We start from the raw sequence: 12378 nt of genomic DNA, 5'->3' as shown, positions 1-12378 counted from the left end.
TATGCATCGTTCTGTAGCGAGACCAATCGGATTATTTATGGATGATTTGTTTCAAGAAGAGTTTGACAAATATTTTGTAACATGTTAAGAAAACCGTCAATTAATACCAGACATCAGCACGTTCAGCAAAGCACAAAGGGCGGTGGGGTAGCCACGTGGTTCAAGCATAATTGCTCTGCCATGTGAAGTCATGCCTGAACATCTATAGTTTTCACCTGCAAAACCGATACTGTAATGTACTGTGATGAAGGCTCGAGCCGCACAACCAGTTTGATTAATAATGTTGGCCTCCTGCAAAACGTGTCTTCATTGATATACACTTTCCACATTTAAAACTATTTCTGCAGTAACTGTACGATTCCAAGTGTCTTGTCAACTAGTAAACTGACGACTCCATGTGTTCGCAATAAGGTGACCTTATCCTGTTGGGTCACTGGCACCCGTCACAAACACATGCAAGAAAGGTCAATCAGTTTTCTATGTGTCTACCCTGAAATGTTTTAAAAGCGTACTGACTGAACGTAAAAACATGTGAAGTCAGAGGTAGACAACAAAGGTTGCTGGGGAGGAGTCTGGGAAATTATTGGAAAGCTGACATACAGGTCATCCTCTTTTTTATAGGTTTTAATGTTTTGACGCCAAGACTATTTTAAGATTGATGGCAATAATCAGTCATGTTCTTAAACCGATTAAAAAACTAATCCAAACAACTTCATGATTTGCAATACTAAATACATGTACGTTTTAAAGAACTGGTTTACAATATACATGTGTCTCTCCCCTAACAGTCGGGCACCATCTGATCCTTCGTCACTAACAGTACTTTTCCTCAGTCGATTCTCTTAAACAGATGCTATGTTATTCAGACATGATTAACTGGTGGGGACATATGTTCCTGTCACAGATTCACTTGATAATGAAAATAAAACCTACTTGTATCAATAGTCTGTCGAGACATGATTAAACGTCTGTCAAAATTAAGCCGAGAATTACGACCGGTAAGTGCTTTTTAAGAGTTTTATTACTGTTACAACTGCATGTTACATTTGACATTTCCAAGTGTTTCGTCAAGTAGCTGGCGTTTCCTTAATGTTCTGATAACTTTCTTAATAACCTCGACAGCAAATACAAAGCTACAGAGGCTGATGTTACGTGCAGGCTGTGGTTCTTTACGCTCATGAGTTATAGTACTTCTGGAGTTCCAGACTGCACGTTTGCGACATGTCCCGAGCAAAGGTAAAGTGACTGTATTGTTTCACGTCTTGCAGCCTGTCCTTCATTACAACAATACATAACTACAACTTAGGGTTACCATAATAGCACTTTGGTCCGTGGATGGTACATGCCAAAAGGGACTTCTCTTCATACTCAAGCTCGAGTCAAACTGATACCAGATCATGTGTAAATTGCTGAAATAAATCGGATTTTGTTATGCTTATTTACAGCAACGTGAAGTCAATCACCTCTCCAGTCGCCAATGAAATCCCGAAATGTTAAACTAAATGTACGAGTTACACATTTTAGTTATAGCTGAATTAGAGATCTAGAAAAATAAAAGGACCTAACTTGGTAACATTTTAGGACAGGAGAGAGAACTACAATTCAAATATTTGGCTTCACCCAAATTAGTTAATTTAACACCGAAATGACTTGTACTTCCTATCTTTGTGCATTAAGAATCAAGTTCCCTTGTCAGAGACAGCTTCGGGCAACAACTGTCATGTTGACCGAGAAATTTGTCACACTTTCAGAACGTCATTATCTTCAAATTACAAGGTCCAAGACATACGTTTTTCCCCTGGGGTAAATGATCTTAAATGCAGTTAGCATGTTATCATTACACCGATTTGCAAGTCATGCATTTCCCAATCGTCAAACATAATCCCTTTCTCCTTTCAGTGTCATTGAAAGCCAACGATGACACTGTGGCTATTGTCATTAGTTGGTATAAACTGTTTTCCTTGGACGTCAACGGATCAAATGCAGTGTCTCAGATAATGCGTGGTCCGCAACGCTTTCCCTCATGGTTGGGGACAAAGAGTACTGGAAAAGGGATCGATTTATCTTTCTTTGAATTGACGTATTTTGTTCATAGTAAGTGCGTGACCGGATGAGTTGAAATTTAATGTCTGAACTAAGTGACAAACAAGTTTCTTACTTCATCATAAATACATGCAAACTTCTAAAAGACTGTCAGCGAAGAACACTAAACGCAACTACAATATCAGAAACACAACAAAAAGAAAACTAGTATCTATCTCTGAAATTTGATTTTAGATCACACAAATTTTACATTTCAAAATGTGGTAGGCTGATATGTACTTTGAAGGTTTTTGGATTACATATCCTCATGGGAGTACAATAGGTTTACAGTAAACTTATTAATTACATTGATAACAACTTCTGTGCATCGGACTTCGACGTTTGGTGATGTGGTACAATGAAAAAGACCATAAGTATATTATAAAACCTGTCAGCGAAGGACAGTAAAACAACTAGAATATCACAATTTGAATTAAAGTGAGTTAATATTTAACGTCACATCGGCAATATTTCAGCCATATTGTGACGAGAACAGTTAACACTGAATAGCTTGTTTGAGTGGCATTTGTACTTTGTGTACTAACTGGCTTCTCCAGCTTTCTGCTTCTCCAATCATGGTATTATATATGTTGCTCCGTTTGTCAGTTGTGTTTTCTTTGTATTGTATGTTATCTCATTGTTTGAATTAGTACATATATACGTGTTCTGGATTTCATGCATCATTCCTGCTTGACAACAATACAAGAATCTGTATCGAAACGTCGCAATCACGCAATAAAGAATTTGTTATCCGTAACAATTTGTCCTGTTTGTACACCTCAACTTCTAAAATGCCACTCAAACAAGCTATTCAGTGTTAACTGTTCTCGTTAGTTAACGCTGAAGTGAAATATATGTATATCATAAAAATCTATCAAAGTAGGACAGTAAAACACCTAGAATATCACAAATGGAATTACAACTAGAGTGGAAAGTTTAAAACTAATATCACTATTCGGACAATACAATATACAAACAGGCTATATAGACTGCCAACAACTGAAGGTAGATCACCATACTAGGGACCATGGGGACTTAGAGTACATTTGCTTCCATTCCGAATAGTGATATTAATTTTAACTTTCCACTCTAGTTTTAATTCCGTTTGTGGTATTATGTGCGGAGGGTAGCCGTGTGGGTTAACGCGTTGGCTCATTATGCCGATTCTTTACATGGGTACAATGTTTGAAGCCGATTTCTGGTGTCCCCCCGCCGTGATAATGTTGGAATATTGCTATTGATGACCTACAACCCACTTCATTCACTCATCGCGGTTAACAGCAGATGCATATTCTTCGTGTAGCTATATCTTTACAGCCAACAAACAATGTCATGCATTGAGCCTTGGCTTGCTTGCTTCCTTAGGCTGTATGCATATACTATTGAGGACCAATTCTGCAGATCCGTTATACCAGGTTATTCAGCATGTTATTGAGCCATTGGTAGATTATAACGCCTTAGTGTATCCTTACAGTGAATGGTGACTACGTGATGTCTCTAGGTCTGTACTGAAATCTAAAAGATTTCTTTAACCAAACGTGAGTGAGTGAGTGAGTGAGTTTAGTTTTACGCGGCACTCAGCAATATTCCAGCTATATGGCGGCGGTCTGTAAATAATCGAGTCTGGACCAGACAATCCAGTGATCAACAGCATGAGCATCGATCTGCGCAATTGGGAACCGATGACATGCGTCAACCAAGTCAGCGAGCCTGACCACCCGATCCCGTTAGTCGCCTCTTACGACAAGCATAGTCGCCTTTTGTGGCAAGCATGGGTTGCTGAAGGCCTATTCTACCCCGGGACCATCACGGGTCCTTTAACCAAACAATATCTTAGGGATTCTATTGTCATCTGTATCCAAGGAAATCACCATCTTTGCCTACATGATGATCTGCAGAGTAACAGATGTGTTAAGCTTGTGTGTGGTTATATTGATCCTCTGCTGCCATCGAGTATATGACAGTGGGTTCTTTATAAACATCAAACGAAACGAACGAAACATCTGGAACGAAAATAAATGCTTGCTCCTTGTCTAAAGTTATGATCAGTTTGGTCTTATGGTGCAAAGATATTCATGTATTTTATAGTTTCTAACGTCATTTATGGAAGTGGTACAAACAAACGACCAAAACGAATACTCCATTCAAACAGTCACAATTTCACACGCAGTACTTCATATCATTACGTTTCGATTGCTATCGGTTTGACGTCATGTTCCATGTCCTTCACCTCAGATGTCAACTTGCAACAGAAGCATCACAAGACTGTTTAATCAGCCATGAACATGGACCTTTTCTCTGAGCGTTTGTACATTTGCAACGTAGACGAAGGAATCCTTGTAATTAACAGCTTAGGCGAGCCGGGAACGTAGAAAAATGTCACAATCACTGCCACTGACTGATTGGTTTTATGTCTGAGAGCAATTGTGTAGTCCCTAGTGGCAGACTTCTTGTATGAGAGAAGAAAATCTCGGCTGCAGGTTTGCATGCATTTAATGAAGCGAATGGATAATTAATAGTTCTCTTTCTCACGGGTTTCGATGGTTAAAGGCAGATGCTAAAGCACAAACGAGTTATATATTCTCAATTAATGCAGAACAAGTTCTGGTGTAACTGTCGCAATTGCGCAGGGAAGTCATTTGATAAGAATTCTCACCGAAGTAATGAATTCAAAACACTAAACAGAAATAGAAAGCAATTTATCTTTATATTATTTGTTATTGCATATATTACAGTCTATATTTGTAATGATACGGTATTTGTTGGCTGTGAATACCACAAGGGTGCATGCAGTTTTATATTACTGTAACTGGATGCTTGTATGTAGATATTGTCATTCAACTACGCCTTTTAGTCTCCATTCTTATTGCATCTCGGTAATGTCACTTGATATATTCTTCCTAGTTCTAGTTAGATTGTATGATCATAATGGTTACCATAGATAGATAGATAGATAGATAGATAGATAGATAGATAGATAGATAGATAGATAGATAGATAGATAGATAGATAGATAGATAGATCTCGTTAACCCCCGTGGCGTTCACAGTTGCCCTTGCTTTCAGACAATGATTTGTTGTGATCGGCTTCGATTGTTTGCAAGCGTCCGTGATAGCGATATACTATAAAGTTGATTGTTGTGGTGAACAGAATTTATTCATGCATGCATTTTTTCTCTACATTTACTCATTAGTCCTTTATCTCCCTCTTTTCTGCATCTTTTTGTTTTTCTCGTTCTTGTTCGTGCAATCATTTTTGTTGATGCAGTTATCTCATTTGGGGATACATTAGAGTACTTGCAAAGCTAATAAAAGTATAGGTCTCCTTGTATTTGGAACTTTCGTGGCATTAATAACTTCTCGTTCTTTTTAAATTGAGGGGAATCAAATTTATTGAATTGTGGAGGGCTTGGGTCATCTAGAATATAAAATCAAGCAAGTATAGTTACGTTTGAAACATCCCGCTCTCGTCGTGATGTCGCCACTGAAGAGGAGTCCTGATGTTATCACGGCCTCTTTATAGGGAAAGGGGTCCCAATGCTAATACTTGGATATGGCCCACACATCTTCTTATCCGCAAATATTTCAACATATCCTAACCGGTCAGAAATGATACAACGTAGAATTCGCAGCAATGTCAAGGTCACGGTAGAAGAACTAGCAGCATATTATTTGAATATTATGGTAACAAAATGGATGGTTATTAAAATTACATATTACATTCTCTGTATTCGTAGACATATACACATTGATCTTTGTTGGTTTGTACTCTGATATATGCGTAAGCAACATGCTTATGTCAGCTCTTAAGAGAGTGAAATCCTTCTGCAGGGTAGGTTTTCCAGTCACATTTAGGGCCCGGCAGGGTATGTTTATCAACATTATCCAGTTAACATTAACGCTCTTATTTTTACTTAAGATAAATGTTTGAAAAATATAAAATACATTTTTAAAAATTATTTCCGGTATGTTCTCATATTGTGACAATGATTACATGTAATCTTAAGTTTTCAGATATTTTTTCTGAAAACATACAAACAAGTGCTTGTCTCCTTTCATTAGCATTTCGATGCAGAACAGGCCCCAACTTTACTGATATCATCTGTATAGTGATTCTGCACACATCAATATATTTTAGTCATTAGATGGACTCTGCTTTAGGTGGACAATTCAAAGTTATCACTTACATTTAGAAATCAACCTTTCGACATTCTTCTGGAGAAACATTAGACTGACAAAGCTATTTCCCTCAAATTATTTTTGTATCACTTTACATTTAGAGATCAACCTTTCGACGTTTTAACGGAAAAACGTCATGCTGACAAGCACATTTCCTTATTTGAAACTTGTCAAAAGTGTGCCCTGGTGTAAAGCATCAGGGACACGTCATTTCTTATTGTGAAGATGCCTAGAGTAGATTGTTTTGCGATGAAAAAGATGCTCCTGAAAATTATGGGTGAAATGATGATGATGGTGATGTAAGTGATGTAAGTGATGATGATTAAGACACTATTTCCAGCCGTATTCAGGTGTGAACCAAAGATGTTTGTTTATCTGCAGAGAACAAAAAAGTTAAGAGCGGTTAAAACTCAGTAAAGTATTTGATGAAGAATGGCACTCTTTATGACCTCGAGACCCAAAATGTATGTAACCATGCATGTAACTTGGACAGCTAGGACGGTAAAACTAAAGTAAACGGTTTATAACCATTTTACAAAAGTCAGTCTCTGTAATCAGATTATGGACGCTTCACCAACAATTCAATTATTTATATTTGATACCAAAAACACAAACAATAGGCAAATCACTTTTCTCCAAATCTTTAGTAACTATGTTACATATATTATGGGTGGAGTAGTGTAAAGCGTGACAAGGAATTGGTTCTAATTACGGTAACCTGATTTGTCCTAATTGCACTGTATTTTCCTACGCCTTACACGTGCTCGCTGGCTTCTACCTAGTCTAAGGTTAATAGTTCAAATGGTATTTCTAAAAACGTCTACATGTTCCCCTAACAGACTGGCTTTCTTTACGGTCTGCTCATCTAGACTTTGGACGATTGAGCTACTACACCTCATGGACTGAGCGTTCATTGCAACCTAGCATCCACCGTACATGGCTAACATCCAAGGCATGCGTCATTCCATGGTTTAATCCAAATTCAAACTGACACCTAATGACATAACTCGAATTATGGCATGGCAAGGCTTCAGTCAGTCAGTCACAAAATATCACTCCCTTCTTTAACAGATGAACTGATAAGAATATATCAATCCAAAATGTAACGCCCCCTCGTCAATGCCACACTCCCCTGTAAACAGTATTACCAAACTGACAACTTCTCGGCGTTCTTTCACTCTGGATTTGCCTCCCTCAATGAAAACGGATAAAGTTACCGCCCTGTTGAAGTCAGTACAGGAGGCAGCATGTAACATGCAGTAAGGTTAACATAGAGACGCCTGTCAGCGCTTTCCACATAAAAAAAATATGTATCAAAGCTACATATCGCACGGTCATGACACTTGCGTAATACAGGGGCTTGATCGGGCAGTGAAAATGTTGTTCTCATGAGGGAATGTAGACAAAATGTCTGGACATCAATACCACCTATCTTCCCTTTGAAGCCCTAATTGAAGAACACCTACATTAGGGGATAAGCCCTGGAATTTGTCCTCCTCAAATTCTCTCTGTACGTGAAACTCGTTTTGCCAAAGTAACTATGCTCGTTTTCTTCTTATACTTGTGTGTGAGAGGACCGGATAATCATAGTGCTAGGGCTGTGACAACGCTTTAACTTAGAGACATATAGACGTAGAATCATGTTTACTTTGTGGCATTAAAGCAGGAAAAGCCATTGACTCCAATCAAAGAGATTTATTATTTAACAAGTCTTTTCTAAACATTGATTTTAATTTTAAAATGTAAACAGTAGCTGTTATACATTACAGTTTACGAGAAACATGCAGCAAAAAACAGTTCGGAAGACCTGGTTGTGCTTGAAATGGTACGGTTCATTAATTCATGTAAACATATCCATTGATCACATCCAGGACCTACTACCGAAACTAGGAGTGGTTCCGGGGTACACAGGCAGTCGGGCAGCCTAGCTGTTAAACCAAACCCGGGTTCGACTCCCAACATGGGTAAAATGTGTGCAGCCAATTTCCGGTGTCCCCCACCGTGATTGTGTTGAATATTGCCAAAGGTTGCATAAAACCCAATTCGCTCACTCACTCACTCACTCCTGAGAGCAGACCTCATTGACACAAAACAACCAGGAGGCACCAAACCAACGGCACCCAGAACAGCAACAAGTATTTTCAGACTGAGTATGTATGCGTGACATATCACACATAGGGTCCACCTTGCTCATTCAAAGATTGTAACTGCAAGTTTATGTGCAGAGCTTGGCCATGTAAATGTGTCGGGGTGCTATCAAATAACCATGGCAAAGACCATGATAGGTTGATCGTGAAGGCATCATTGCACGTCATGCCACGTGGTGATGGAAGTAGAAGTAGTCGTTGTGGGATGTTTTCAAAGTTTTAAACACTGAAAGTTTTAAACCCAGCTGACAAGACAGAGAACGACTAAATCCTTAACTTCCAGATAGTCAGTCATTGTCCCCAGTTTACCTTCATTAAGAAGAACAAGAAAAAGACAAAAATGAAATGTGACATCTCCCACGTCTTATATTTCCTTGAAATACGTTGTTTTGTTTGTTTTGTTGTGTTTTTTTTGGTTTTGTTTTTGTTTTTTTGGGTTTTTTTATCTGAAAAGCCGTTGTCTGTGCTCAAGTAATACCGTTTATTCTTTATCTTGACGAGTACTATCCACGCACCACACAGCATTCATCACCAGTCACCAGTAACATAAAGTGTCTTTTTTTTCAGATAACTCTTTCACGAATAGACACACTTAAATACAGCGTTAACTTTTCAATTGCATCGCTTTGTGAAATGCGTTTTCGTACTTCGTGTTGTGTTACGCATTGAGATGTTCTCGATTCAAATTTTACAGGACCGAAAAATTACGTTATTGTGCTCAACAATGTCCCATTAGCACTGAAACCTCAATACAGACACATTCACTAAATACTTCATAGAGTACTTGTCTCTCTTGTCTCAAGGAACACATGGTTATCGCCTGATATATCGTCTGTGAGGAAACATGAACTGCCGTTCCAGTGCCAGGAGCAACACATCAGATCACATCAGATCTTTACCAAACCAGAAATATAGTTAGAGCTGATAGGATAATGCTTAAGAGGGATGACCAATCTATTTGTCTCGTGCCACTATTGATCTGATGTGGCTTATAGCAGTATTAGACCTAATACATTACAGGGCACCTCCAAACAAATATCCACGCGGGGAGTTATATTCTCCCTATCAAAAGTTTGAACTCACTTAAAGCACTGACTATATATTACGTATATTTATATATGGTTTCTCAACTAACTTCTCAACTAACTTTTGGAAACCAACCGCAAACAATGCAAATGAATTGCACGAGGACCACGCATCGCATTGCAGGACATCATGTGCACATATTGTGCAGGTGAAAGGTTTATGGTGTAAAACATTGTTTAGAAATTGCCAATTTTCACTGATTTTCATTATTTATTGAACTCATGACAAATCTGTTTTACAATACTTCAGTTCATGTATATGCAGTACCTTTAAACAGAATGGAATATGTTGCAAAAATCTAGTTGACTGAAGTAAGTGACTACATTTTGACTAGTGAGTCTTGCTATTGGAGGAAGAATTCGGTTATCAATAATGAAACTATTTTTGGACTCAAACATTGTTCTTGTCTTGTAACAGTTAACATGCATGAAACATTTCACATCTGCATGTTATTCCACTAGATGTAAATATGGGGTCAGCTAACGGCAAATAAATGCCAGCAAACTGAAAATTCAAAGGAGAACATTGCCTGACAATGCATGTATTGTGTATGTGTGTATAAATGTTCCTATCAAAGTTGTTATTACTTATCGTTTAGAGCAAAGAAGAAGGAAAATTTGAATTTCGTATCGGCTCTATTTTAATTTTTGGAAGCTAAACGTTATTGGAATATTATTTATTTTACGACTCATCATGACAACTTGTCAAAAAGTGAGTGAGTTATTATTTAGCGTCAAATCGGTAATATACCAGCCATATCGTGACGAGAACAGTCCAATTCTCATCAACATGAAAATTAATAACGTTAGAACATAAACACTTGTCACTGAAGGACAGTAAAAATACCGGAGTATCACAGGTATCGGCATGCAAAATTAGTACTCTATCGTAAATTTAAATCATTATATACAGTGCAATACCAAGCGAGTTCCGACTTAGGTAGCAGCAGTTCTATTGTGAAATCACATCTAGTTACGAAGGTCGTACGTTGAATCCGATTATGTGAAGTTACCTCAGGGACTCAACGCCCTTGGAGATTTTTTATTGTCTCTGTATTTGCATACATGTTGACAGTATCTGCTTTAAATGAAGATATTATTTAAAAGCAATGAGAGATGGGCGTGAAACTATTTTCAAATTACTGATTTTCTTTTCATCTGCATTCCATCACAGGGAATGATCTTTCATATTATCATTTTAATAGAGTCATACTGTGCGTCTTCAGAGATAGCACATGTAGGTATAGACACTAAAATGGGCATGGTTGTTCTGAAAATATGACATGCAAAATGCATTAATTTACCACATGTGTTAGAAAAATCGATTTTGTTTTTAGGTATCTACTTATATAATTTTCGCGGATTGTTTTCTGAGGAGGGTCGGGTGTTGATATACAATACCAAGAGGTGTATGATAGCAACACCCGTATTCAGAGCGGAACCAAGAATATTACAACCCATGTTCGTTTCATATCAAGCTCCTCCTTTTCCTGAAAATACCTTTCTGCACTGTACGATTCATGTTGACCTACCACCTGGTGATATTCATTAATATCAAGGACAACTTCTAACGTCACTTCCGGACTCATGAAACCCTCTCAGTATACGTATAGGTTAACCACAAGGGAATGCGCATCAAATAATCACAAACACAAACGAAGAGCTTCAAGTCCTTACGTTTCTACCAATATGAGTTTGACATCATGCTCGGGTCCTTCATCTCAAATGACTACTTGTAACAGGCATCACAAGGTTTGTTGAATCAAGCGTGAGCAGGGCCTCTTTTTAATGATACATGTGCAACGTAGGCGAAGGAACCATTGTAGCTACCAGCTTATCAGAGTCGGCAACGTTGAAAAATGCCACAATCACTGCCACTGGCGGATTGGTTTCATGTCTGAGAGCAATCGCGTTGTCTCTTGGGGCAGACTTCTTTTGTGAGAGAAGAAAATCTCTTCTTGTATGAGAAAAGAAAATCTCGACTGCAGGTTTGCATGCATTTTATGAAGCAAATGGGTAATTCATAATTATCTTTTTCGTGGTTTTCGATGGTTAAAGGCAGATGCTAAAGCATAAATGAGTTATATATTCTCAATTAATGCAAAACAAGTTCTGACATAACTGTGACAATTGCACAGTAAAGTCATTTGAAAAGAATTCTCACATTAAATAATGAATTCAAAACACCAAAGAGAAATAGAAAGCATGTCTTTAATAATTTGCTATTGCATATCTTTCAGTCTGTGTTTGTATCGAAACGGCATTTATTGACTGTGAATACCACTAGGATGCATCGAGATTCATATTGCATTTCCTTTAATTGGATGCTTGTGTGTGGATATTTTCAATCCACTATTTCTTTCAGTCTGCTATTCATCAGTTTTCCTGTTACATCTCAATCAGGCCATTTGATACATTCTTCCTATTTTTATAAATCTTGGCAAGAAAGAACACATGTATTCGATTTCAATGACCATTGTAATGGTCTAACAACCGTTGGCAATGGTTCTTGTGACCGGCATAACAGTACTGGTAAAGCTGTAAGTCTTACAATAAGTGGCAATGATAACTTTTTTGTTCTTTGCTATTGTGGGAATTCAAATTTGCTTTATTTTGGAAGGCGGGGGTGCATCTGGAATGCTTTAAACAATACGCTGTCTTCGTGACTAGACGCTTGCAAAAGGCAGTCCTGAAGGTATGACTGTTTGTACATTTGCAACGTAGACGAAAGGATCCTTGTAATTACCAGCTCTGTCGAGTCAGCAACGTAGAAAATATCACTGCCTTTGCTGATTGGCTTACTGCGCCAGATATAGAGCGATTAGCGATTGTGAAGTCCCATGAGGTGGACTTCTAGTGTGAGAGAAGAAAACCCATGCAATGAAC

This window comes from Haliotis asinina, chromosome 12, assembly GCF_037392515.1.
Source record: "Haliotis asinina isolate JCU_RB_2024 chromosome 12, JCU_Hal_asi_v2, whole genome shotgun sequence".
In the NCBI taxonomy this organism is placed as follows: domain Eukaryota; kingdom Metazoa; phylum Mollusca; class Gastropoda; order Lepetellida; family Haliotidae; genus Haliotis; species Haliotis asinina.
This window is presented reverse-complemented; position numbering follows the sequence as displayed.